The 27,873-nt window shown below is 41.2% G+C and overlaps 1 protein-coding gene and 1 long non-coding RNA gene across 3 annotated transcripts in view; one reads left to right on the forward strand and one right to left on the reverse strand.

Moving 5' to 3' along the window:
• Positions 1 to 27,873, forward strand: part of plpp4 (phospholipid phosphatase 4) — a 166,932-nt gene that overhangs the window by 40,395 nt on the left and 98,664 nt on the right. The window lies entirely within an intron of this gene.
• Positions 14,442 to 27,873, reverse strand: part of LOC134297710 (uncharacterized) — a 32,762-nt gene continuing 19,330 nt past the window's right edge. Inside the window, exon 2 of the long non-coding RNA XR_010004562.1 lies at positions 14,442 to 14,657. This is a non-coding gene — a long non-coding RNA (uncharacterized LOC134297710). The remainder of the gene's footprint in view (positions 14,658 to 27,873) is intronic.

Here is a 27,873-nt window from a genome sequence, read left to right on the forward strand (position 1 = left end):
TTAACTCTCAGGTAATATTGTATGTATATGGTGCTCTGAATTACATAGTGCAACTTATGTTTTGAAACTTTATAGTATTCGCTTATCCTTTTTACATAGAAGGAAGATAGCTCTATACTCAGAGAGGCCTGACTATTTCTGTGGCCTTTGCAAGATGCTCTAATATACACATCTCTTTTTATGTTTTGAACCTTTATAGTGTTTGTTTATCTCTTCGACATTGTCTAGTATAGACATTTGTGTGTATTTATCATTATTAATCGTTGAACATGCCATCTATCAGTACTTCCAAAATCTTGGGTCTAGAGTTCATACCATGGTAAACATATATTTTGACTGAACTTCAAGGTCCAGTGAGACGAGGTCCACATGTTTAAATGCTTCCACGCACGTAATGTCACTTACTAGTTTAGCCATGTCAGGTAAATGGATTTCTAATTTACTCCCTGATATGCTAATTATATAATGCACCCATTTATCACTTCAATGAGAAGTAGAGATAGACTTCTGTCTTTTTCTTTTGATAAATGGGATATGAATTTTAAATATCTGTGCTGACTGGAAGTTGCCATTCATATGGCCTTCATAAGGAAAGAGTGAGGGGTACTCTTCCCAGGGAGAGAGTCTCGACCACTAAGTAACTCAATGTGGTGAGTTTGCACATAAGTTTGCAGATAAAGTTGCTCGGATTTGTTCCGACTTTGATGTCAGTTTTGTAGTAGTTCCTACAAATGTATCTGAGGCATCTGTTCATCCCATCTTGTTGAATTCATTTCAGCATGTTTGGCCTGGTGACGTGAACAAGATTCTTGGAGCTGTGAGAGCGACCACTTGTGCTCTAGATCATTGACCTTCCTGGCTTATCAACCTTGCCAGTGGGAAATTGGCCAAGTGGTTCTCGAGGATTATCAATGCCTCACTGGACCAGGGACATTTCCCATCTAATTTAAAAACAGCAATTGTAAAACCTATTCTAAAGAAATCGTCCCTGGATTCAACTATATTAACCAGCTACCGGCCTGTTTCAAAGCTTCCTTTACTGGAGCAGGTGATGGCTTCTCGGCTCCAGGGATTCTTGGATGACATTGATTTCGATCTCTCGCAGACTGGTTTTAGGCCTGGTCACAGAATGGAGACAGCTTTGGTCGCCTTGGTGGATGACCTCCATAGAGGAGTACACAGGAGGAGTGTGTCCCTGCTGGTTTTCTTGGACATCTCAGTGGCTTTTGATATCATTGACCATGGTATCCTTCTGGGTCGACTCTCCAGAATGGATCTTGGGAGTACTGCGTTGCAGTGGCTCTGCTCCTTCCTGGAGGATCTTACCCAGATGGTGATGTTGGGGGACACCTGCTCAGATCCCTGGCGATTGACCTGTGGGGTCCCGTAAGGTTCCATTCTTTCCCCCATGCTTTTCAACATCTACATGAAATCCCTGGGTGAGGTCATCCTGAGTTTTGGAGTTGAGTGCCATCTCTAGGCAGATGACACACAACTCTGCTACTCTTTTCCACCTAATTCCAGGGAAGCTCCCCGGATCCTAAACCATTGCCTGGTAGCTGTGATGGACTAGATGAGGGCCAACAAGATGAGACTTAATCCCAACAAGACAGAGATCCTCCTGGTCAGTCGCAAGGCCAATCGGGGTATAGGGTGGCAAACTGTGCTCCATGGGGTCACACTCCCCCTGAGGACACAGGTCCTCAGACTGGGGGTCCTTTTGGATTCATCGCTGACACTTGAAGCTCAGGTGTTGATGGTGGCTGGGAGGGCCTTCACACAGTTAAAAGTTTTGCGCCAGTTGCAACCATACCTAGAAAAGCCTGACTTGGCCATGGTAGTCCACGCCTTAGTTTCATCCAGAATGGACTATTGTAATGCACTCTACATGGGGCTGCCTTTGAAGATGACTCGGAAATTGCAGTTAGTGCAAAGGTCAGCAGCCAGATTACTAACTGGGGTGAGCTTTAGGAAGCATACCATGCCCCTCCTCTTGGTCCCACCACCGTCTCAAATATGGTTGGTGGGGACGCGAGAGAGGGCCTTCTCGGTAGTGGCTCCCTGGCTCTGGAATTCCTTACCTAATGAAATTAGACTTGCCCCCACCCTTCAAGCCTTTCAAATGAGTTTGAAAACATGGCTCTTCCAACAGGCCTTTGAGCCTGTGTAATTCTAGCTAGCCTGACGACCTGATTGTCCCACTCTGCACTTTGTTATTGCTGATAATTAGCTTATTCACAGGTTTTACTGCATTTGAGGAAATTTTATAATTCTTATATTTTAACTATGATTTTACATACAATGTTGGTTTAATACTTATGTTATATATTTTACATTTATGTACTTGTGTACTGTGTGTTGTGGTTCAGATGCGGCACTATAGTGATTTTGTGAACTGCCCTTGGTCCCCCTGGGGAGATGGTGGTGGGGTACAAATAAAGATTTATTATATTATTATATTATTATAAATACAATTGCCCAAATATGAGCAAGGGAAGAAATCCTAGAAGAGAAGATAACTCAAGCTATATCCATTGCAGAATTATAGCAGTCTGCCATGACAATAGCTGCCATGGAATTCTGGGATTTGTAGTTTTTTTGAGATATTTACCCTTTCTCTAAGGAGCCCCGGTGGTGAAGTGTGTTAAAGCACTGAGCTGCTGAACTTGCAGACCGAAAGGTCCCAGGTTCAAACCCCAGGAGCAGCGTGAGCAGCCACTGTTAGCTCCAGCTTCTGCCAACCTAGCAGTTTGAAAACATGCCAATGTGAGTAGATCAATAGGTACTGCTCTGGCAGGAAGGAAATGGCGCTCCATGCAGTCATGCCGGCCACATGACCTTAGAGGTGTCTACGGACAACGCCGGCTCTTTGGCTTAGAAATGGAGATGAGCACCAACCCCAGAGTCAGACATGACTGGACTTAACGTCAGGGGAAACCTTTACCTTACCCTTTCTCTGTCAGAGAGCTCTGGTGACACAACAAACTACAAATCCCAGGATTGCATAGGATGGAGCCATAACAGTCAAAGTGGTGTGGAACTGCTGAAATGTTACAGTGTGGATATAGTTTGAGTCATCTCTGGATTTTAACCAGGAGGGATCAGTGCAGGAGACAGAGACTGAATCATGGTTATAATAATTATTTAAACAAAGCTTTGGAACAGGAGGCTTTCATCAAAACATTTCTGATACTGTTCTCTACATTTAGGCATCCCCTCTCCCCAGACCTCTTCCCACTCTGCAGTGAGGCTTTATAAATGCCTCTGATGGTGCCAGCATAGATTATTTAAAAACATTAATTGCAATATGTGAGATTGTTTTAGAGGTTGTTACCGTTGTGGGAGGAAAGGATGAATTTTCACTGATGCCCCCCACATCCCAGATTACAGTGGGATGTTTAAAAATACTTTGTTTATGCCAGCAGAGACTCTGCAGGTTTATGTCTGTGTGTAATGTGCATGGACGTGCATATGAATGTTTGAGCGAATGGAGACTGGTAATTACATGGGGATTATATGCCAGCAGTGAGGTGGCATCTGGTACTTTCTGTACTTAGCTGGACCCAATTTGGCCCTTGGGTTAAAAGAGACTTCCAATCATCATTTACCCTTTCCTTCTCTCACACGTCTATGTGGTTTCCTTCTCCCTTTCCAGCGTAGCTTTATCAATAATTCATTGTGATGTCTGAATTTATAGTCATTTCTTGAGCTACATATCAGATTAAAAAATCTTTCCACCATTAAAAAATGAATCATTTTTTGCTCACTCCGTGTATGATATGTATATTATTCAGCATTATATCTGAAGTTGGTGCAGTTTGCTCATATTTTAGAAGGCTGTATGAACTGAGTAAGAAAGTGCAGTTGCAGCTGGTACAGCACATTGCCATATTATATCTTTACTGGATTCTGTGCCTACAGTTTGAGCTTGTGTGCAGTAGAGATGAGGTCAACCATGCATCCGAGTGTGTTATTACTTTAGTCAGTTTCTATAGAAATACACTCTAAACTTATGATCTCATCACACTGAGCTTTTTCCCTGTCGAGGCTCCATCTGGGCAACGTCTTGGCAGCATGTTCAGAGGCTGCCCTGAGAACACGTGACTGTTCATGTTCTCATTGACTAAGCCAAGGACAGTGTAGGGCAGATGGGAAGCACCATATGATGGTAAGGGAGCAATGCGGAGCACTGCCTGATGGTTTCCCCCCGACGCCCCACAGATTAGCCCCTCTTCCCCACATATTCCCCCACTATCCCCTGCTTATGGACCTCTGTCTGATGAAGTCCATAGTCACTGTCCTGTTTTTGGTTCTGGTCCCATCAAAGATATCTAGAGCAATGGTTCTCAACCTGTGGCTCCCCAGGTGTTTTGGCCTACAAGTCCCAGAAATCAACAGTTGTTAGTATTTCCAGGAATTGAAGGCCAAAACACTGCTCTAGAGGTTCATCTACACCAGGGATCCCCAAACTAAGGCCCGGGGGCCAGATGCGGCCCTCCAAGTTCATTTACCTGGCCCCCGCCCTCCATTTTATAATATTTTTATATCAGTTTTAATAATATAACATATTATATATAAATATAATATTGATAAAAATATTATAATGTTATACAATATAATACTAATAATAATACCATATAATAATATTAAATTATATGTTATATATTACATATAATATTACAGTATAGTGGTATAGTTCAATGTGTAGTAATATATAATGCTAATATTGTGCTATGCTAATAATATAATATATTGTATGTACATACAGCTGCTCTGAGTCCCCTTTGGGGTGAGAAGGGTGGGATATAAATGTAGTAAATAAATGTAGTAAATAAATAAAGGAATAATTTTAGACTCAGGCTCGCCCAAAGTCTGACATGACTTGAAGGCACACAACAACAACAACAACAATCCTAATTAACTTGACTATCTCATTGGCCAGAAGCAGGTCCACACTTTCGATTGAAATCCTGATAGATTTATGTTGGTTAAAATTGTTTTCATTTTTAAATATTGTATTTTTCTTTCATTGTTGTTGTTTTGCACTACAGATAAGACATGTGCAGTGTGCATAGGAATTTGTTCTTTTTTTTTTTTCAAATGATAATTCGGCCCCTCAACAGTCTGAAGGATTGTGGACTGGCCCTCTGCTTTAAAAGTTTGAGGACCCCTGATCTACACTGTAGAATTCATTCCGTTTGAAACCATATTTCATTGCCATGGCTCATGCTCTGGAGTTGTGATAGTCATAGTTTGATATGGAACCAACAGTGTTTGGCAAAGAAGGCTGTAGACCAGTGATTCTCAACCTGTAGGTCCCCAGATGTTTTGGCTTTCAACTTCCAGAAATCCAAAAAGCTGGTAAATTGGCTGGGATTTCTGGGGCTTGTAGGCCAAAACACCTGGGGACCCACAGGTTGAGAACCACTGCTGTAGACCTTTAAAAACTACAATGGTGTAGATGCAGGCTTAGATAATGTTTATCTGCAGGTTAATCTGATAGAAGTGTCTGGCTTAAGATCACCATTTGGTAGCAAGTAAAACAAAATATAGATCCAGCACTTTGAATAGCTCCATTAAAGTTTAGGATAAAACCTAGTGCAGAATCACTGCCACAATAACACTGGGGCCATGAACCTTCACGGCTTAAGACATTTTGCTATTAATATGGAATGGCAGATGCTGCTCCCTTCTATCCGGGTGCATTATGTCCAAACCTAGCCACATTATTTTGACACATGAGCCAGAAACCCAATACAGTAATCATGAATTAAGCAGCTGAAATCTCTACCCCCGCCCCTTTCATGGCACTTAAGATACTTTATGAGTGAGGTTACTTGTTTTTCCTAATGGAAGGGCCAGTCCTATGTACAGGTTAATGCTTATTGTTGTTACTCAGCTGTTTTTACATTGCCATTGGCTTCCAACAAAGACATTTAATGGAAACTGGAAGAAACAGTTCTGCTGCACAAGATCAGCTTGTATCATAAAAATATCTGGGGACTGTTTCAAGGAGCGTCTTCATTGTGGCTGGTTGATATGAAGAAGGTCTGATAATTTAGACCAAGAGTTTAACTGATGTTTTATCATAAGGAATAAAAAGAGCCCTTAATGAAAAGGAATCTGTTTTGGTACCCAAGTGGCTGATGGCATCAGGCTACCATCTGGATCCTCTGCTGTGGAAGAAAGTATAGGAAGAGGACAGTTTAAAAATAGCCTAATAGAAATATAGCTGTGTGTGGTCTGCAAACATATCACACTTGCTTGCATCTCTGCTTATCTGTTTAGCTACATAAAAGCATGTGATAAGCAGACTCCGAAATCTATTTATTTATAAGAGGACAGAAGATGTGTGCATGCTGTTGCAAGCAATGCCTCTTTCGTAACATTGTCTGGACTTGCAGTCTTAGGTCCCTTCCACATAGTTGCATAAAATCCCACAATATCTGCTTTGATCTGGGTTATATGGCAGTGTAGACTCAGATAACCCAGTTCAAAGTAGATATTGTGGATTATCTCCCTTGATATTCTGGGTTATATGGCTATATATAATGCAATTCTGTACTCAAAGTAGGCCCTCTTACAGGATTGCAGCTTTAAGGAATTTTATTGGAAGAATTTTTTCCTGTTACTTTTTACTCCTTTGTGAGAATGTTTGGGAATCCTCCTGATGATCAAACTGGGGTACGATTCAGTAGGGCTTCTGGAGAAAAAGACAATGAGAGACTCAGCTCTCATTGTCCATCAGCTTTCTAATATTAACTTTCTTCAAGATCCCAGGCTATCTGTGGCAATTTACCATCTTCTGTCCTCCACCTAAACAGCATGCCATGTTAAATTCCTAGCAGGGAAACTTTCCATTTTCTTTTTAGTAGTAAATGTTAGACTCTTTGATCCAGATAGGGATTTCCACAGTCTCCCACAGCTGCTTGTTTCCCCAGATTTGCTTCCACATTGATTCCAAAGGCAGGGGAGTATACATTGGAGCAAATCTCTCATTCCTTTTAAAAGTCCCCACAAAAATATTGAGAATGAATGATTCAGGAAAATGAGAAGATTGAAGAGAAAGATTAAATTCCTGCTTTGGAGGCAGGGGTATCTAAGGGGCTCTAGGGTCATATTGGAGGATGTGTACAGCCTGCATCCCCACCTATAATATGCAATTCCAATTTAGATTTTATAGGGCACTAGCATCACCCAACAGTCAAAGGAAATAGATTATTTCTTAAGGATTCATATAGAAGTAACATGAAAAAAGCGGTGTGTGGCAAAAGACAAAGCAGTCCACTTGGGGAGACTTTCTTTACTATTGGAAGTTTGGACTGTCAGTGATACAGCTAATATCCACCAATATAGGAGTTGGTGAAGTATTGTCATATAATGGCCTAAGCTGTGCCATTTCTTTTTGTAATTGTGCTATTATGATGCTATCTATTGGCAATTTTAGTCAGATATTCGACAGTCCATTTGGAATTGCTCCCAGTGTCCCTATCACTAATAGAACCACAGTTGTTTTATTTCCTGGTAGACGTCAAATCTTAATTTGTCCTCTTAATATTTCATGCTTTCCCCCCGTCTCTTTGTCTTCAATTGTAAAGCCCCACAGAATTGCCATATCTATAATCCAAGCTTTCTTTGTTTCAACCATAGTTATGTCTAGCATATATTTCTGTTTGTCACTCTGGGTCTTAATGGCCCATAGGATTTTTATATTGTTATTATTTTTGGCAACGTTTTCTCCTTACTCTTCCTTTTTTGCACAGTCGTCTTTATAAATTAAGATACAATGAAAAGAAAACAGATAAAGAGAATAACATTAAAACTGAACTGAACTGCAAACAATGTCGGAAAACAATTTGCAGAGTATGAGGAACTTGTCCCTGTTTTCTTCTTGCAAGTTTATTTGTGACTCAGTGCTATTGTTCTGTTTTTCTCCTTGGCACATATATAGTGCATTTGTTGCTCCTTCACAAACCATTCTTTAGACTTTGTTCTGTCACTGGAGAGAGCAGGATTGTTTCCACAGTGCTATGGATTTTGCTTTGCTTGCTACTGATCTCAAAGCGTGCAAGAAATACGCAATTGCTAGTCAAAGAATCATCTGTGGTGGCAGCCTGACTTTGGACAAAGGTCCCTCTAGACCTGAATCTTCAAGATGCGTTGTTGTTCCAGGGAATGAATAGAGAGTTCGGTTTTATTTGAGTTTTCTGAACACCAAGATCGGTTCGATATTTCTGTCAGAAAAAAAGAATGTTTGCCTCCTCACCATCGTGCTAAGACTCAAAAGTTCTGAAAACTAACTTCTTTGGACTACAGCTTTCACAGTCTGTCAATTAGCATGGACATTGCTCAGGGGATTTTGGAAAGCATAGTAAAAAGTAATATCTTTAAACAAGCTTGCCACTTCAGTGGACTTAAAGGCTATTGTCTCTCTCTTCTGTCAGAATGTATTATGAATAAGTAGTTTCTAGCAATGTAGAGAAAATTCTCCATTAACTAAGTAGATGTTTTTGTTGGGATGACTTTTAACAGAAAATGTAATACTAGAGAAAATAACATGGGAAATATAAGAAAAAACATGGAAAAATATGGGTGGGTTCCTACACTACACAAAAAAAGGAGTTGAATATGTATCAGCATACTTTTTATGCACAACTGACAATATGCACATGTGAATCAAAACAACTAGGGCATGTAAGACTTGGATAAATAATAAAAAATAACTTTCCAGAGCAGTTGCTTTTGCTCTGTGGTTGGTGGATACCTGGGCATCTATGATATCCTCACACTTTTTTTCTATACTAGCATTAATATCTTTGGTTAGGACATACTTGTATGGGGGAAAAAAAATTCTCTGCTCTTGTTTATATGAAGACTATTTCATAAATCATTCCAAAAACGTAGAGTCAGACCTCAGTATATAAGGGTTCATCTACACTGTAGAAATAATACAGTTTGACACCACTTTAATTGCCATGGCATAAATATAAATAATGATGGGAATTATAGTTTGGTGAGGCACCAGCACTGTTCTGCAGGGAATGTTAAAGGTCTTGTGAAACTTCCACTCCCATGATTATATAGCTCTGAGCCTAAATTTCAGCTATTATGTCTGATATAAAAAGGCTTTCAAGTGAAATGCAGCACCAGCCTTCCAATTAATTAAATAAAACCAGCAAGTAATATTAATCCATGATTTGATGTTCAGGTATAAAAACAATCAGAACAATATTATGTGTGCTTTTACTTATTTCACCTTTCTCTCCAAGGGAGAGAAGCAATCTTTGTTTAATTTTTTAGCCTGGAGGAATCTTTCAGATGATTTCCAGGTCACAGGGAACCCTTGTATAAACATTATTATATCTGCAGCTCAAAAAGTGTGTAAATTTTTCTAATCACAATTTCTTGCTAAATCCCTAGTGACTTAACACAACCCTAGGGTGGCAGAGATCTCTGTTTGAGAGATCAATTGAAGCTGCTTCCTAAATATATCCAGGGATTACTTTTTCTTTCATCAGCTCCCACTTTTCTTATGATTTCCATTTTGATGGCCAGATTAATAGATCTGTGTGTTTTTAAACCTGCTAGTGTGGCAAACTTATCTGTTCGCTCCCTTTCTCTCCATTTCTGCTGTTCATATGCACTCAGTAAGGGTTTCCACTTAGACATCCGTAGGGATACCAAGGTGCTTGTTTATAAAGCTATTGTTCACCCAACCCTTCTATAGGCCTGTGAAACGTAAACCATCTATAGATGTCACACTCAACTCCTGGAACAATTCCATCAGTGTTGCCTCTGAAAAATCCTGCAAATATCTTGGGAAGACAGGCAGACAAATGTCAGCGTGCTGGAAGAAGCAAAGACCACCAGCACTGAAGCAATGCTCCTACGCCATCAACTCTGCTGGACTGGCCACGTTGTCCAAATGCCTGATCACTGTCTCCCAAAGCAGTTACTATACTCCCAACTCAAGAACGGAAAATGGAATGTTGGAGGACAGGAAAAGAGATTTAAAGATGGGCTTAAAGCTAACCTTAAGAATTGTGGAATAGATACTGAGAATTGGGAAGCCCTAGCCCTTGAGCGCTCTAGCTGGAGGTCAGCTGTGACCAGTATTGCTGTGGAATTTGAATGGAGGGAGAAAGGCAGAAACTGTAGTGTCTCAGAGACCCCCCGAGTCATGACCCCGTCGCCATTATGGATCAGACCGAAGAAGATATGGGGTTTGTGCCGACTCAGCAAGATTCAGCTCCCTTCAGATGTCCCCTGTTGACAGTTTTAGCGCACAGTTAATTAAAAAGGGCCTTGACTCACAGCCCGGTTCTCCAGAGAGTGCTCCTTTTGACCGCAGATTGTTTTGGGAAACATCTCGCTCGGAGAAGCAGAATCTGAGAAGAAGCGCTAGATTAGAGGAGAGAGCAAGTGTTAATTAAGCCGGTTCCCTTGAGAGTTTCCCGGGAGGATTGCATCTGGCAAGTTGTTGACTTAGTCCACTTTCCCTTGGGAAAGAGTGTTCAGACACCTGGCTGGAGAGGAGAGTGTAGTCCCATAAAAGTTCTGGGTGCCGACTGACCTTTGCGGTGTTCAACGTGTCAGTTGAGGAATTCACATCGACTCTAGTTCTGCAGCGCGCTACTCTCGAGTAGACCAGGGTTGCATCTCGTCTCCCTGTCAATCCTGGACAGCGATTCAGCTTTACCACGACTAACTTTGCCTTGCCTCGTATCCTAGCCTCGGAATTGATCCCTGGAGCTCTTTGACAGATCTTGCTTTAATCCCCACTCAAACAGCCTAAAGGTTTGAGTGTGTTTCGGTTATTGGATTTAAAACTTTGAACTCTAATACTGGACATCTACTTTCACATTACTGGACTATATTTGACCTTTTCTGAAAGGACTATTGCTATACTATATACTCTGCTTATTTTTAGTTGTCTTCTTTATTTCCTTAATAAAGATATTAGATTGTTTATTAGCCTCCGTGTCTGGTTTCCAGTGCTCACGCTGCCCTGAGGCATCACAGAAACATGCCAAGAGGAAGGTTTGTCAAGCCAACCCTGATCGGGACCGCTTTCCATCTGGAAACCAATGTCCCGACTGTGGAAGAATGTGTGGGTCAAGAATAGGTCTCCACAGTCACCCATGTACCCACTGCCAGGACACTACACCTGGAAGACTATCATATTTGGACAATGAGGGATCACCTAAGATCCACTGAAGAAGTGTTTTTTGTTTCTCTTGATAATTTTTTCTTCCTACCTGCATATAAAGTTGCTTTGTAAATCAAGTGCAAGGGTTTAGTTTCCTTTGAGCAAATGCATTCATATCTGGATGCTGCTCTCTATCTCTTTTTTAAAGCAGTGTATATTTTATGGCGGATATCCTCATTAACGTAATTAAGGTATCAAGGCAAATATTAAATTAAACTGCATTATGTGCTGCGAAATTAACAGATTATTGGCTATAAACATTGAGTTTATGAGTAGCAGCATTTGTTAATTTATTATTTCTCAAGAGCTTTCCCTATGAATCTTCAAACTGCATGAGGATGAGAATTCATAATTCATTTGCTCTTGATTTACCATGACATTAAAAATAAAATGAAAAGAGATATAGCAAATCCTCAACTACATCATTGGTCTAGGACAAGGACAAACATTTCTGTGCTAAATTTCCCTTTTAAAAGTAATTAATTATTTCTACTGATTTTTTAAAAGTATCTCCTAGGCACAACCTTGTGTTTTTTCATGTTTGAAATGATGCAACATCAGATTTCATAATGAAGCAACATATATAAGCATCCTGAGGACACTGCTACTCACTCACCAAAGATCCTTAGGATATTATGTGTGCAAAAAATGCTTAATTGCTAAACAGGTTTTAGTAAATAAATCTAAGCAAATATTTTTTCACTTAGTGAGTCAAGGTCACTGATAAAGGAAACTTTTGAAAGCTTTGTGTTTGTAAGCCAGTTGGCTGTTTCATGCACCTTTAGGAACTGTCACACAATATTTGCCCAGTCTATGACTTTGTATGGCTTATGATAGCTGAATAGAGTTGCCAGGTTAGATGAAGATCCTATAACTTAAGATTTTATTTATTTATTTATTTATTGCATTTTTATACTGCTTTTCTCACCCGGGGGGGGGGGGGGGGGTCAAAGCAGTGTACACCATAATAGATGGCAAAATTCAATGGGCAATACATAACATATCTAAATCAATAACATGTAACTATGAATTAAAACCATTAAAACTAGCCAAAACACATCAACATGAATGTAAAAACCTTTTAGACATATTGGACATTGCACCCAACCCGTGGTTGTCATTTAGCTACTTCAGTAGTACTGTCACTCGTCAAACATCTGCTTGCATAGCCAGGTTTTGAGTTGTTTTCTAAACAGCAGGAGAAAAGGGGCCAATCTAATTTCACTGGGGAAGGAGTATTAGACATAATCTATTGGAAAACAGCTACACTGAGTCTCTGGGCACATATCCTTTTGGCAAGTGTGAATCTCCATGAATATGTGGAGACCACGTTTTGAAAACCACTAGTCAAGAAAAGTATGTCCTTGTTAGAAGTAAACTCTTTGAACAAGTGATATTCACAAGCATTCATGTATTGGTAAACAGGTAACTCAGCAGAGCTAAACTAATTGCTGTTTACTTTGGCACTTTAATGTTGACATTTTAAATTGGTTTGCAGTTGGGGTGTCCAATTGATTGTATGGCCCCTTTTGAATTAGTGGCTACTGCCATGTTTTACTGTGCACTTTATTTAATTTGAATTGAGTTTTGTTAATTTCTGTATGTTATGGTTTTATGTAAAGTGGTGTGTTATTGATTTTATAAATGCTGATGTATTGTATTTTATATGTTGTGTGGCACTATTGTGTGCTACTTTGTAAGATGCCGCGAGTCCTTAAGGGAGATGGTGGTGGGGTATAAATAAAGTTTTTTTTTATTGTTGTTGTTGTTGTTGTTGTTGTTGGGAAATCATCCTGGACTACTCAAGTCCAAATGTAGTTAGATAGATGATAGAGTTAGATTGAGGGAATCCTTTCCCTGTTTCCAAAGCATGCCTAGACAGGCTTCACTGTGTTTCACTCTATCCTGTTTACGTCACATCCCTTACTTTGAAGTTAGTAGAAATGTGAATCTTTAGGGACACTAACTTCCCATTGGTCAGAATGTCTTTTATGGCCCCAGTAAACTGGACCATGAGGCCGAACCATTTTGGTTCCTTCCTTCTCCCTTTGTTCTTCAAGCTAACAAGAAGCATCCTGCCATCTCTCCTGGCAAGATGTAACTATGTAGATGTTTGTTATTTTTCCTTTCTTATTTTTCCTTAGAAACCAGTCTATAGTAGTCTAGACAGCTCCCAAGCCTTTCTATCTACAATGAAGTTCTTTTTACCTGAATAAATTTTTTTTGAACTTTTATTGAGACTCTGCAGTCCATTGCAATCCTAAAGGCTTCTCTTGCTCGCCAGTGTAAGTAACTGTTGCATAATAATAATAATAATAATAATAATTATTATTATTATTATTTATTCTTGTACCCCGCCCCATCTCCCCGAAGGGACTCGGGGCGGCTCACATGGGGCCTTGCCCAACATCACAATATAAAATCAAAACAAAAACACAAATTTACAACAATAAATCAACAATATCGGTAAAACAATCGAAAAGGACAAGCTTTGCTTTTGCTACTCTGCTGATTTTGGTGGAATCTCCCCCAGAGAGGGTTAAATTGAGTCTAACCACTCAGAGATTACCACAACAATTATTATTATTATTATTATTATTATTATTATTATTATTATTATTATTATTATTATTATTATTAACCTCTGCCTGTATACTAGCAGAGCCCTGGTTCCTGACAGTGAGTGTGTGAGAGAGCATTGTTCCAAGTATTTCTCCAAACTCTCAAAATTTCTTGCATTCCAATAACATAAAATTTCAGTTGAGCATTTAGAAACAGAGCTGAGGCAGCCAAAGAGAAGAAACCGGCAAAATTACCAAGGAAATGCATAAACAGCACATTGAAGGTCTGAATCGTTTTCACTGTCACACTCTAGTAGTATTATAAATTTGAGGACTGAAATTTCATTGGTGGTGCTGAATTCTTGCTTGAGTGCCTTAATCCGCCCATGTAGATACACCCTTAATTTAAACCTACCTCACATAAAAATTAAATCTTTTTCTTCTATCAGTGATGTTTGCCCTAAGATTTGTCTTCTTGACTGAATATCTGAAGGAGCTCAGCAATTCCCTGAGACTTCAGCCAACACCTTGAAACCTGGCAACCCTAGCATTGGTCTGGTTTTACAGTTTATGAAAGTAGTTTTATTTGAAAATTATGAGATGACAAAATGTGGGAAGCTATATACCATATATTTTATGTTCACCCAAGGAAACATTAGATCAATACACAGTCAGATAAAGAAATTTATCATGAAGGATTGAGTTGACCAGAAAAGGACAAGAGGAAAGGTTTACATGAGCCCATCTTGGTGATTTCATGGAGACCATACATCATTGGAGGCAGCTATGGATTAAGATGCTTTTCATCACTGGCTTCACATTGGTACTTTGCAGATTCAGTGGTAAATACAGCCATTGCTTCTCTGGAAGTCTTCAGTATGTGTTCACTGGGTAGAGGAATGAAACATAGAAAGACATACAGTATACCAGTCCCTGGTAGCGAAGCGGGCTAAACCGCTGAGCTGTTGAACTTGCTGACCGAAAGGTTGGTGGTTCGAATCTGGGGGATGGAGTGAGCTCTCGATATTAGCCCCAGTTTGTGCCAACCTAGCAGTTCAAAAACATGCAAATTTGAGTAGATCAATAATAATAATAATAATAATAATAATAATAATAATAATAATAATAATAATAATAATTTTATTCTTATATCCTGCCCCATCTCCCCGGAGGGACTCGGGGCTTATTTTTTCTCAACAGAGCTGCTCATCTACGATTTATGTAGCTTAATACCAAGATGGGTAAAGTGTAGTCATCCAAATGTTTTTATATTGCCATCGGACCTAGCTAGCACAGCCAGTGTTGGAAATGATGGGTATTATAGTCCAACAGTCTAGAGTTACATGCTTTGCCTGCTCTTAGGTTAACAGAATTTCTCAAGGTTGTCATTCCTGTTGTGTGCTTTCAAGTTGTTTCTAATGTGAACTTTATATGGGATTTTTGGTAAAAAAAAACCAGGAAGGTTTTTTTTGTGCTTTTTGAGAAAGTGTAACTTCCCCAAGGTCATTCTGGGTCATATCACACTGGCTTTACTTTTTCTAGTTTATCTAAACTGGAATGCATTGTCCCATAAAATATGCAGTTGTAATTTTCGATCACAATTACAAATGCATAACCTAGCATCGTGCATTCATAACTGATTCATATGCATATTCCCTATCTATGAAATCATGTTAAAATACATAGGTAAAGCAAAAGTCCCCCACTCCTGACTTAATAGGTAGCAACCACGGTGACAGCAGGCTGATGTTCCCATCAATCTCCCACCCGTGACTGTTGCACTGGAGGTTGCTTGAAGAAGGGGTGGGGATGTAGGTTCATTGGATTTCAACTGACAGGAGAACAGAGTCTTGTAACTCACAGCAGCTGCTGCCTAGTAAGTAAGGATTGGGAGGAAACATTTCTGAGCTGTGAGCTGCATCAAGAAATCAACTTAAATATGCAGTCTCACAGAATGCCAAAAGGATGTTTCCACTTCCCTTCCAAATCAGTGGCAGCAGTATGCCTTACTTCCTGCAGTGTTTATTGTTTAGAAAACATTATTCGGTGTTAATAAAGGATGCAATGATCTAAACAAGTTTAGAGGCACTGATAATTATCCCAATTCCCTAGCATCTGGACAAACGTCCACCACTGGCATATACACTTGTGTTTCTATAATCCTCCAAAGGCTGAACAAGTATTATATCTATTTCGACTGGTTTTTTTAAAAAAAGTATCAGCAGCTGTTATGCTTACGCAAGTCATGTTTAGTGTGTTTTTCTTTTGAAAGGGATGTGCTACACATTATATTTCTGAACAGAAAAAATGCAGTGTTTACTCTGTTTTGATTAACACTCTGTAAAGCCAGCCTTATTGGTTTTGCTTGCCCTAAGGAGCTCAGGGTTTTAATATTTGCCAAACATACTGTGAGAAGAAGTGAAAAAAATATTTCAAAAATGAAAGAACTATCTTTTTACACTCTTAGTAGCTATGTACTTCTGGAGTACTTGAAAAATGTTGACATCTTGGCAGCTAGTGAAAAAGGTTATACAATAGGAAAGAGTCCAAGTGACCTGTAGGCAGACTTTAAACTTGTAAAATATATATGATTTTAGAATATGATTTCTATACATTCCAGAAATCCCTTAAAAGGTATCAGGACCACATTAAGACTCTGGAGAGGGTGGCTTTTTTCTGACTGTATTTTTATTCAGTTTGAATTCAGAGAAATGCTCTTCCATGACAGAAAATAACTGTATACTTATTACAAGGGGTGAGTAAGAGCAGCCATCACACAGGGGTAAGCAAAGGCTTTGTGTGCTTAGATTTCCAGGATTTAATGTTCGGCATTTCCAGCTGAAGAATTAGGTGATGTGAAAGATCTTTACTTGACAGCTTGGAAAGTTGCTGCAAGTTATAGTAGATTAAATCTTGGAGAAGATACATTTTTGCAATCCCAGATTCCCAGTGGCTATGCTATCTGGAAAATTCTAGAGTTGTATTCCAAAACAATCCCTCGTTTCCCCAGTAGTCTGAATTATTGATGGCATAGAATTGCAGTCAGTAGCATCTGTGGACTGTGAGAATGGAATGATGGTAATGATAACAATCATAGCCACAATAATGATTTTTTTCAGATTTAGGAGTAAGTAATACTGGCATACATGCATAAATTCTCTGGCTTCATTTAAGGCAATTTCCTATAAAGTACTGTGGCTTTTTTCGATGCTATCTCATGTATTAAATTGGGTCTTCAATAGGATGAGATCATGTTTTTCTTGAGTTTCTTGATTGTAACCACAAGACGCCCACTTAATAATCAACACGATAGTTTCTTGTTTGTTGCAGGAATCTACAGATGTGCCAATCTGTCAAGCTTGATCCTGTCAAAGTTCTCCTTTTCCAAAGGATTTTCTTTTGAATAGTTGTACTATTACTTCTTTTTTTGTTATGTTTTTAATGTTCTGTATTTTTAATTCAGTGCCATTTTAATATGAAAATGTATTTAATTATTTTAAAGCTTTTGAAAAACACACGTAAGATTGATATTAGCTATTTCTGTTTTAATTTATTTTGCTAAACCCCTTTTTGTCCTGAACTGGCAAAAAAGGTGGTATATTAAATAAAGAAATAAATACGGTAAATAGCCAAGCTGCTTCTGACCTCAAATGTATTCAGTTGAATGGAAGCTCAAATGTGTTTATCAAAATATATGCATTTCTAATCATATTTTTCAAATTATGCATATTCCATTTGTATTCATTCACCGAATGAAGTGCTTGTATGCATTTTTCAAACCATATTTAAGATACGGACCTGTACCAGAAATTCTATTGAAAAAAATATTCCCATCATCCCTTCCCTCTTCTAGCTGAGCCCCCAAGGATGGTGAGGCTCTTTATGGAGAAGGAAAATGATTTAGTCTGAACTTCCTTAATTTAAAAATTTTAGAATCCATGTTCAGTTTTGGATGATTTAGCTCCTTGAAGTGACAAGTGGAGTGTCAAAGGCTTCTGTCCTGGGCCCAGTTCTGTTCAACATCTTTATTAATGACTTAGATGAAGGGTTAGAAGGCATGATCATCAAATTTGCAGATGACACCAAATTGGGAAAGATAGCTAATACTCCAGAAGACAGGAGGAGCATTCAAAATGATCTTAACAGATTAGAGAGATGGGCCAAAACTAACAAAATGAAGTTCAACAGAAACAAATGCAAGATACTCTACTTAGGCAGAACAAATAAAATGCAAAAATACAGAATGGAATACGTGTCAAAAAAAAATCTTGGAGTCCTCGTGGACAACAAGATAAACATGAGCCAACAATGTCATGCAGCAGCTAAAAAAAGCCAATGGGATTTTGGCCTGCATAAATGGGAGTATAGTATCTAGATCCAGGGAAGTCATGCTACCAGTCTATTCTGCCTTGGTCAGACCACACCTCGAATACTGTGTCCAATTCTGGGCACCACAATTGAAAGGAGATGTTGACAAGCTGGAAGGTGTCCAGAGGAGGGTGATTAAAATGATCAAGGGTCAGGAGAACAAGCCCTAATGTCACGCTTACTTCAAACGACCAGCATGAACACAGACCAAAGGTAGCTGTTATCAAAACCAATCTTTATTGAAGAACACACGACTTGGAAAAGTCGAGAATGACATAATGTTTACATACAATCATTTTTATTTCCTTTGCTACAACGTCACACCACACGTAAATATCATCACCCAAACCCCACCCCAGGTATCATATGACTATCACTACAACACAAACTACTCATTAAAATTGTTTTGATTCTCACTCCAGAATTTCCCATGCTTGGCTGCCAGGTGTCCGTAGGAGCTATCGAGGAGTGCGTATTGTTATGGCTCCGATTCAAGAGCTTGCAGACTCAGCTCTTGGAATCGGCCCCATGACATGGTGCCCCCCCTGTCGCCGATCTCTTCTTCTGTATCTCGATCGCCATGACTCTGAAACAGAACAAACATGAACACTATGCATCCATTTTATCCAAAGTACCCATATACTTTTTTAACAAGCTGCGATGGAATACAGGATGTATTTTCCCTAGACTTTTTGGCAAGTGTAATTGGAAAGTCACTTCGTTTATGATTTCCTGTATCCTGAAGGGTCCGATGAATTTGGGGCTTAACTTTTTTGAGGGCAGACCTAGTTTTATGTTTTTTGTACTTAGCCATACTAAGTCCCCCTTCTCCAACTTATCGCCCTCAATTCTTTTTCGATCTGCGAAGGTTTTATACTTTTTGTGCGCTTCCTTTAAGGATGCAGTCACTTGGCTCCAACATTCTTGCATCTGAGTTTTCCATTTCCCCACCCCTGGTTCTCCATTCTCTGGCCACTTTGGCAATTGGGGTAAAGGCTGGACTTCGTGCCCATAAATTATTTCAAATGGAGTTTTATTTGTTGCGGAATGGATTGTAGAATTAAAGGCTAGTTCAGCAAATGCTAGCCACCTAGACCAATCGTTTTGTCTCTTATTTGAGTAGATGCGAAGGAACTGCCCAAGTGTCTGTTGGATACGTTCTACTGCACCGTTTGTCATAGGGTGGAAAGCGGAACTCATGCTCCTTTCTGCCCCTAATATTTCTAAGAATTTCCCCCAAAATTTTGCCGTGAATTGGACACCCCTGTCACTGACCACCCTGCTAGGACACCCGTGCAGCTTGTAAATATGATTTATGTATAAGTCGGCCAGTTTCTCTGCTGATGGTAACTTTGCAAGCGCTATAAAGTGAGCTTGTTTGGAAAACAAGTCTAATACAATCCATATATAACGATGCCCCTTGCTGACAGGTAATTCCCCCACAAAGTCCATAGCCACACATTCCCAAGGTCTGGTAGGTTCTGCCACAGGCTGCAATAGTCCCATTGGTCTCCCTCCCCGCGATTTATTCATGGCACAATCGTCACATTGGGTAACATAATTTTTTATGTCCTTTCTCATCCCTGGCCACCAACAATGTCTTGCTACGGATTTCGTCGTTTTTGTAATTCCCATGTGTCCTGCGCTCTGGTTATCATGGAAACGATGCAAAATTTTAGCCCTCAACATTGCAGGAATGTACAATTTCCTTTTCACAAACCATAGTCCCCCCTTTTGTTCCCCTTTTTCTGCGTTGGATAAAATCCATTGGTCCCCTTCGTATGATTGCGCCAGTTCCTTCTCCCAAATGCCTCCTTCGTTAATTTTGACCGCTGCTGAGTTCTCTCTTTCTGTCTGTGCCCTCGTGCTGACTGCTAACCCCCATTGTTTTTCGGAAAATACAGTTCCTTCCTTTGCTGCGGCTATATTCTCATGTTGAGGCATGCGTGAAAGGGCATCGGCCAGAATGTTTTGTTTCCCTTGGAAAAACTTCAATTGGAAATTAAACCTGCTGAAGTACTGTGCCCATCTAATTTGTTTGGGGGATAATTTTCATGGGGACTTTAAGTACTGGAGATTTCTATGATCAGACCAGACTTCAAATGGGATTTTGCTTCCTTCAAGGAAGTGCCGCCAGCATTCCAATGCCTTCAGTATAGCTAACGCTTCTTTTTCCCATATGGGCCAACATTTTTCAGTTTCGCTAAACTTCCGTGATAAATATCCACATGGTTTCAAATTCCCATTTTGATCCTTTTGCAATAATACTGCCCCATATGCACAGTCCGAAGCATCACAATGTATTATGAAAGGACTCTGCATGTCTGGGTGCTTTAGGACGGGTTCTTCCATAAAGCGTTTTTTTAGAGTCTCAAAAGCTTTTTGGCATTCTGGCGTCCAACTCAGCTTGGCGCCAGGGGCTTTCACTTTTGCCGTCTCCCCTTTCCCCTTCGTTTTCAAAAGTTCTGTAAGGGGTGCGGCCAGTTGAGCAAAGCCCTTTATGAACGACCTATAGAAATTTGCGAATCCTAGGAACGATTGCAATTGTCTCCTTGTTTGAGGGACTCCCCATTCCCTTACGTCCGATACTTTGGATGGGTCCATAGCTAATCCATCCGAAGATATCCGATACCCCAAAAAGTCAATTTGTGTCTTGTTGAATTCACATTTGGAAAATTTCGCATACAGTTTTGCTTCCCTTAGCTTTTGCAAAACTTCCTGGACCAATTCAATGTGCTGCTTTCTGTCCTCGCTCACGATAAGGATATCATCTAAAAATACAAATACTCCTCGGTATAACAGTGGGCGTAAGATCTCGTTTATGAGCTGCATGAAGCAGGAGCCGCCGTTTTTTAATCCGAAAGGCAAAACTAAATATTCAAAAAGTCCGAATGCGCAGGAAAATGCAGTTTTCCAAGTATCCTCGGGTTTGATTTTTAACTTATGATAAGCTTCGATCAAATCAAGCTTGGTAAATATGCTCCCTTTCTTCAACACAGTAATCAGGTCCTTTACTAAGGGCATAGGGTATTTGTTATCCTTCGTAATTGCATTCAAATTTCGATAGTCAATGCACAGTCTTAAAGAATTGTCTTTCTTTCTCCTAAATAACATGGGGGCTCCCAAAGGGGAGCTGGAGGGCTTAATGAACCCCCGCGCCAGATTTTTATCAATATATTTCCTCAATTCCTCTTTTTCCTGAACAGACATGGGGTAAACTTTAGGTTTTGGTAAGTTTGCCCCTGGGGTTATTTCGATTCCCACTTCTAGATTCCTTTTGGGAGGTAATTTGCTTGCTTCCTTCTGATTGAACACATCCACAAAGTCCCTGTATTCCGGGGGCAATAGTTCTTGGCTTAATTCTTCCGCACCATCCCCCTCACTCTCTTCCTCTGCTATCTTGCCTATCTCCCATTCCGTTTGTTGTTCTTTAAAAGACATGCTCTTTCCCCTCCAATCTACCTCGGGGTTTGCCTGCTCCAGCCACGGGATCCCTAGTATGACATTATACGTGGCGATAGGGGCTATTACAAAGGATATTCTTCCCTCCCATTTGCCTATTTTACATGGGATCCCCTGTATTTCTTTCGTGGATACTTCCCCAGCAGCAACCGATCCGTCCAATTGCGAGAACGCAATCGGAACTTTAAGTGCAGTTTGCTGGCATTTTAGCACCTCCGCTAATTCTGGAGTTATAATGTTCCTAGAGCAACCGCAATCCACGAATGCTCTACAGGTGGCTCGATTCTCTAGTCCCGATAAGCAGATTAGCACTACCATCATGCGTTTGTCTTGACTCACCAGCTGCTCCGGAGGCTCTGGGGCTTGCACCTCCTCCTCCGCTCGTCTCCCGGCTGCTGGCGTGGGTTTTGTGGCTTTGGGCGGTTCTCCCTTCCGGGCCCAACATTCTGCCGCCCGATGGCCCGTCTTCCCACACACAAAGCATCCTGGCTTGGGTCTGTTGTCGTCTCCTTTGGAGGGGATCCCGGGCCGCCCTCCGGGTCGCTCTTGCTTCCTTGTTTCTCCACGACCCCTCGCTGCCGGTCGCTGCTGGGCACCGCCGCTCTGGAAGCGCTTTACTTGGGACAGGGTAGATTCGACGCGCCCTGCTAGTTGAATCCAACCCTGTAACGTCTCTGGATCATCCCTGTGCGCCGCCCAGCTGAATATCTCAGGGCGCAGTCCTTCTTTAAATATTTCTACTTTGGTCACTTCGGACCACTCTGGTACCCTTTCCGCGAGATGGAGGAATTCTTCTGCATACTCGGGTACTGTCTTGTCCTTTTGTTTTATGACTTTTAATTGATTGCGAGCTCTTAATTGCTCCAGCGGGTCTCTAAAACGGTTCTCCAGTGCGGCCAGGAATTGGGGTACTGATCTCAAGCACGGGTCGTGCCTGGCGTGTAATTGCACATACCAGCTGGCCGCCCCCCTTTTTAGGGTATTTCCGATGGCCCGAACCATGCTTCCTTCGGAGGGGAATGTATGCGCATTATCCTCCATGTACCCTCTGATGCCAATGAGGAAAAAGTTTAATTCGGAGGATTCCCCTCCGTATTCCAGTTTAAGCTCCTCTCTCCTAGGCATCCATTCTGCGGTACGTTGCCTTTGAACGGGCGGCCTGGGGAGGGGTTGCATGAGGTTCCCCTGAACCGACCCTTTGATCACGCCGCGCCCCAGCCCGGCGGTCGCCCCCTGTGGTCCTCGGAATTCCGCCGCTGCCGTCGGCCTTTCCATCCACCTAAACGTAGGTCTCGCTGTAGCCCCTTCGTCCCGTCGTCCGTCGTCGGATGGCGCATCTCCTCCGTCCCCGTGGATCTCCGGTTCCTCTCCGCCCTCCTCCACCAACCCACTAGACCCGATCCCGGGTCCTAGCAGTATTTCGACCCCGATACCAATTTGGGGGGTTGGGATCCTGGTTGGGGTTGGCGGCCTCAGAGTTCCCAAGGTTCGCTGGCGATCCACCTCCCGAGCCATCCTCTCTCGGAACTCCAGCTCCTGCCAATACTCCTCGTCTCCCTCACCGCCTGCCGCCGTTGGGCTCTGCGTTGACGCGCGCTGGCCCCTCTGGCTCCAGGCTTTATCCTTGCCCGGTCCTCTTTCGGTGCCGTACTGGGTGGGCTCCCTCTGGAGATTCTCTTCCAACAACGGCACCAGTCTTCCCACGGTTTCCGACAGCCGTGACAAGTTGGTCTCCAAGATGGACAACCGTAGCGCCACAGTCTCCGGCATGCTCCCCCCGGATCCCCAACTGGTCTCCGCAGCCGCCGAGACTCCTCTCCCTCCTCTGGGGATCCTCTGGGTCACTCCATTCGGCCTAGGGTAGCCGGTGGAGGAAGCGATGGCCTGTAGCGTTTCCTCTCCCAGCGGCCGGACATCTGGTAAGGGGCCCTCTGCCCCCCTCGGGCTCCGATCGCCCCCTCCACTCATTTTCACTTCACTGCGGCTCCGCAGGAGGGTGAGAACGGGATTCTCGACTTAATGTCACGCTTACTTCAAACGACCAGCATGAACACAGACCAAAGGTAGCTGTTATCAAAACCAATCTTTATTGAAGAACACACGACTTGGAAAAGTCGAGAATGACATAATGTTTACATACAATCATTTTTATTTCCTTTGCTACAACGTCACACCACACGTAAATATCATCACCCAAACCCCACCCCAGGTATCATATGACTATCACTACAACACAAACTACTCATTAAAATTGTTTTGATTCTCACTCCAGAATTTCCCATGCTTGGCTGCCAGGTGTCTGTAGGAGCTATCGAGGAGTGCGTATTGTTATGGCTCCGATTCAAGAGCTTGCAGACTCAGCTCTTGGAATCGGCCCCATGACACCCTATGAGGTGTTGCTTAAAGAGCTGAGCATGTTTAGCCTGCAGAAGAGAAGCCTGAGAGGAGACATGATCACCATGTATAAATATGTGAGGGGAAATCACAGGTAGGAGGGTGCAGGCTTGTTTTCTACTGCCCTGGAGACCAGGACATGGAACAATGGTTTCAAACTATAGGAAAGGAGATTCTACCTGAGCATTAGGAAGAACTTCCTGACTGTGAGAGCTGTTCAGCAGAACTCTCTGCTGTCAGGGATGTTTTGAATGAGATTTTCCTGCTTCTTGGCAGGGGGTTGGACTGGATGGCCCACGAGGTCTCTTCCAACTCTATGATTCTGTGATTATGAAGCTGATCTACAAAAGTGGACACTGACTATCTGGAGTGCATGACAGATTGAAGGTGGAAAAAGAACTCACAAAAGAATTGAAAGAAATAATACTTTAAATAAAAAGCTGTTTATATACAATAAAACTAGGAGCCCCGGTAGCGAAGTGCGTTAAAGCGCTGAGCTGCTGAACTTGCAGACCTAAAGGTGCCAGGTTCAAATCCTGGGAGTGGCTTGAGCGCCCACTGTTAGCTCCAGGTCCTGCCAACCTAGCAGTTCAAAAACATGCAAATGTGAGTAGATCAATAGGTACCGCTCCAGCAGGAAGGTAACGGCGCTCCATGCAGTCATGCCGGCCACATGACCTTGGAGGTGTCTACGGACGATGCCGGCTCTTCGGCTTAAAAATGGAGATTATCACCAACCCCCAGAGTCAGACATGACTTAATGTCAGGGGAAACCTTTACCTTTACTATACAATAAAAAGGTAAAACTATGTTACAGCAAGTTAAATTTGTCTTGGTTTTTATTTGTTGCATTACAATATTAATATCAAATCTATACAGAGTTCATGTCATGACATAATATGGAGTATAGTATTAGGATGGATCTACACTGCCTTATGTCCCAGGATCTGATCCTAGATTATCTGTTTATCTCAGATTATCTGGCAGTGTAAACTCATATACAGTTTAAAATAAATAATCCGGGATCAGATCCTGGAATATAAGGCAGTGTAGATCCAGCCGTAGTTGGGCCTATTTTTAATACTAACTCTCAAGCAACCAGAAACTACTTTTATCTGACATCTACCAATCACCATGGATTTTGGTTAATTTAGAGGCAACTGTGTAACACAGTGTCCATTAATTTCTATGAGAATTCTACCATTGCAACATAAAAAAGAATAGTACTGAATCAAAATGAGTCTGATATAACCTAACATTCTGCTTAAAGTGAATAACCATTTGCTAATGAGAAACCAAAACCCCCACAAGATATTTTATGCTTTTGATCCCCTGTGACTGATATGCAGAAACAGATTTTCCTCTCCTACTACAGGGAATATGTTCATCATGCCTGATAAACTCCATGCTGCATGAATTTGTCTGATTGCCTTTAAAGCTGTCCAAAGTGGCAGACATCACTATATCTTGGAGTACCGAGTTTGACAGATTAAATATGCAATACAGTAGAGTCTCACTTATTCAGCATAAACGGGCTGGCAGAACGTTGGATAAGCGAATATGTTGGATAATAAGGAGGCATTAAGGAAAAGGCTATCAAACATCAAATTAGTTTATGATTTTACAAATTAAGCACCAAAACATCATGTCAGACAACAAATTTGACAGAAAAAGTAGTTCAATACGCAGTAATGCTATGTAGTAATTACTGTATTTACGGATTTAGCACCAAAATATCATGATATATTGAAAACATTGACTACAAAAATGTGTTGGATAATCCAGAACATTGGATAAGTGAGACTCTACTGTATGTGAATTGCACTTCCTTTTGTTTGGATTCTCCTGTCCTTCAGCTGTGTTATTATATTGTATCTGTGTGTGTGTGTGAGAGAGAAGAATCTTCCTCCTCCCTTTCTTGATGCCATGCATTATTTTATTTGCTTCCATCATGTCTCTCCTTACCCCATTTTTTCTAAGCTAAACACCCCCAAATATAACTCCATTGTTTTGTTTCCCCATGTTTTTTTTCTTTTTTAGGTTAACCATACATTTAGGAAATATTTACACAGTATTTAATGTGAGGTGGCACCATTGTTGTTTATTTGTTCAGTTGCTTCTGAATCTTCGTGACCTCATGGACCAGCCCACACCAGAGCTCCCTGTTGGCTGTCGGCTGTCGGCACCCCCAGCTCCTTCAAGGTCAAGCCAGTCACTTCAAGGATATAATCTTGCCTTTGGTTGGCCCCTCTTCCTTTTTCCGTCCATTTCCCCAACATCATGATCTTCTCCAAGCTTTCCTGTCTTCTCATTATGTGGTCAAAGTCCTTCATCTTTGCCTCTAATATCCTTCCCTTCAGTGAGCAGCTGGGCATTATTTCCTAGAGTATAGACTAGTTGGATCTTCTTGTGGTTCAAGGCACTTTCAGAATTTTCCTCCAACACCACAGTTCAAAAGCATCTATCTTCTTTCGCTCAGCCTTCCTTATGGTCCAGCTCTCTCATCCAGAGCTTACTATGAGAATACCACTGCTTTAGCTATGCAGACCTTCGTTGCCAGTGTGATGTCTCTACTCTTCACTGTTTTATCGAGATTAGTCATAGCTTTCCTTCCAGGAAGTAAATGTCTTCTAATTTCCTGGCTACAGTCTGTGTCTGCAGTAATCTTTGCACCTAGAAATACAAAGTCTATCACTGCCTCCATGTTTTCTCCCTCTATTTGCCAGTTATCAATCAGTCTGGTTTCCGTAATCTTGGTTTTCTTGATGTTTAACTTCAACCCAGCTTTTGCACTTTTTTCTTTCACCTTGATTAGAAGGCTCCTCAGCTCCCCCTCACTTTCAGCCATCAAAGTGGCATCATTTGCATATCTAAAGTTGTTAATGTTTCTTCTGGCAATTTTAACTCCAGCCGTGGATTCATCAAGCCTCACACGTCGCATGATGTGTTCTGCATACAAGTTGAATAGGTAGGATGACAGTATACAGCCCTGCCATACTCCTTTCTCAACCTTGAATCAATCTGTTGTTTCGTGGTCTGTTCTAACTGTTGCTATTTGGTCGTTATATAGATTTCTCAGGAGACAGACAAGATGGCTTGGTATCCCCATACCACCAAAAACTTGCTACGATGTATTATGATCCAAACAGAAAGGCTTTAGAATAGTCAATAAAACAGAAATATATGTTTTTCTGAAACTCCCTAGCATCCTCCATTATCCTGCGAATATTGGCAGTTTGGTCTTTCGTTCCTCTGCCTTTTCTAAACCCAACTGGAGGTTTTTAAGCAGAGGCTGGATGGCCATCTGTCAGGGGTGCTTTGAATGTGATTTCCTGTTTCTTGGCAGGGGGTTGGACTGAATGGCTCATGAGGTCTCTTCCAACTCTACTATTCTATGATTCTGTGATTCTATCTGGCAACTCTCACTCCATGTATTGCTGGAGTCTACCTTCCAGGATCTTGAGCATTACCTTACAGGTATATGAAATAAGTGCCACTGTACAAAAGTTTGAGCATTCTTTAGCGTTTCCCTTTTTTGGTATGGAGATATAAATGGTTTTTTTCCCAATCTGATGGCCATTCTTGTGTTTTCCATATTTGCTGGCATATGACATATGGTGGCACTATAAATATGCATAAGGACAAACTTGTGTGTTGAGTAGGATACGGTTATGTGGGCTTTTATTTCTGCTGGAATAAAGGAATAAAGGGCTTGCTTTAACAACAATAGATTATACCGGGGTCCCCAAACTTTTTAAAAAGGAGGCCAGTCCATGGTCCCTCAGACCGTTGGAGGGCCGGACTATAGTTTTTTAAAAAAAACTATGAACAAATTCCTATGCAGTGCACACTGCACATAACTTATTTTGAAGTAAAAAA

This window comes from Anolis carolinensis, chromosome 3 (genome assembly GCF_035594765.1).
Source record: "Anolis carolinensis isolate JA03-04 chromosome 3, rAnoCar3.1.pri, whole genome shotgun sequence".
Classification (NCBI taxonomy): domain Eukaryota; kingdom Metazoa; phylum Chordata; class Lepidosauria; order Squamata; family Dactyloidae; genus Anolis; species Anolis carolinensis.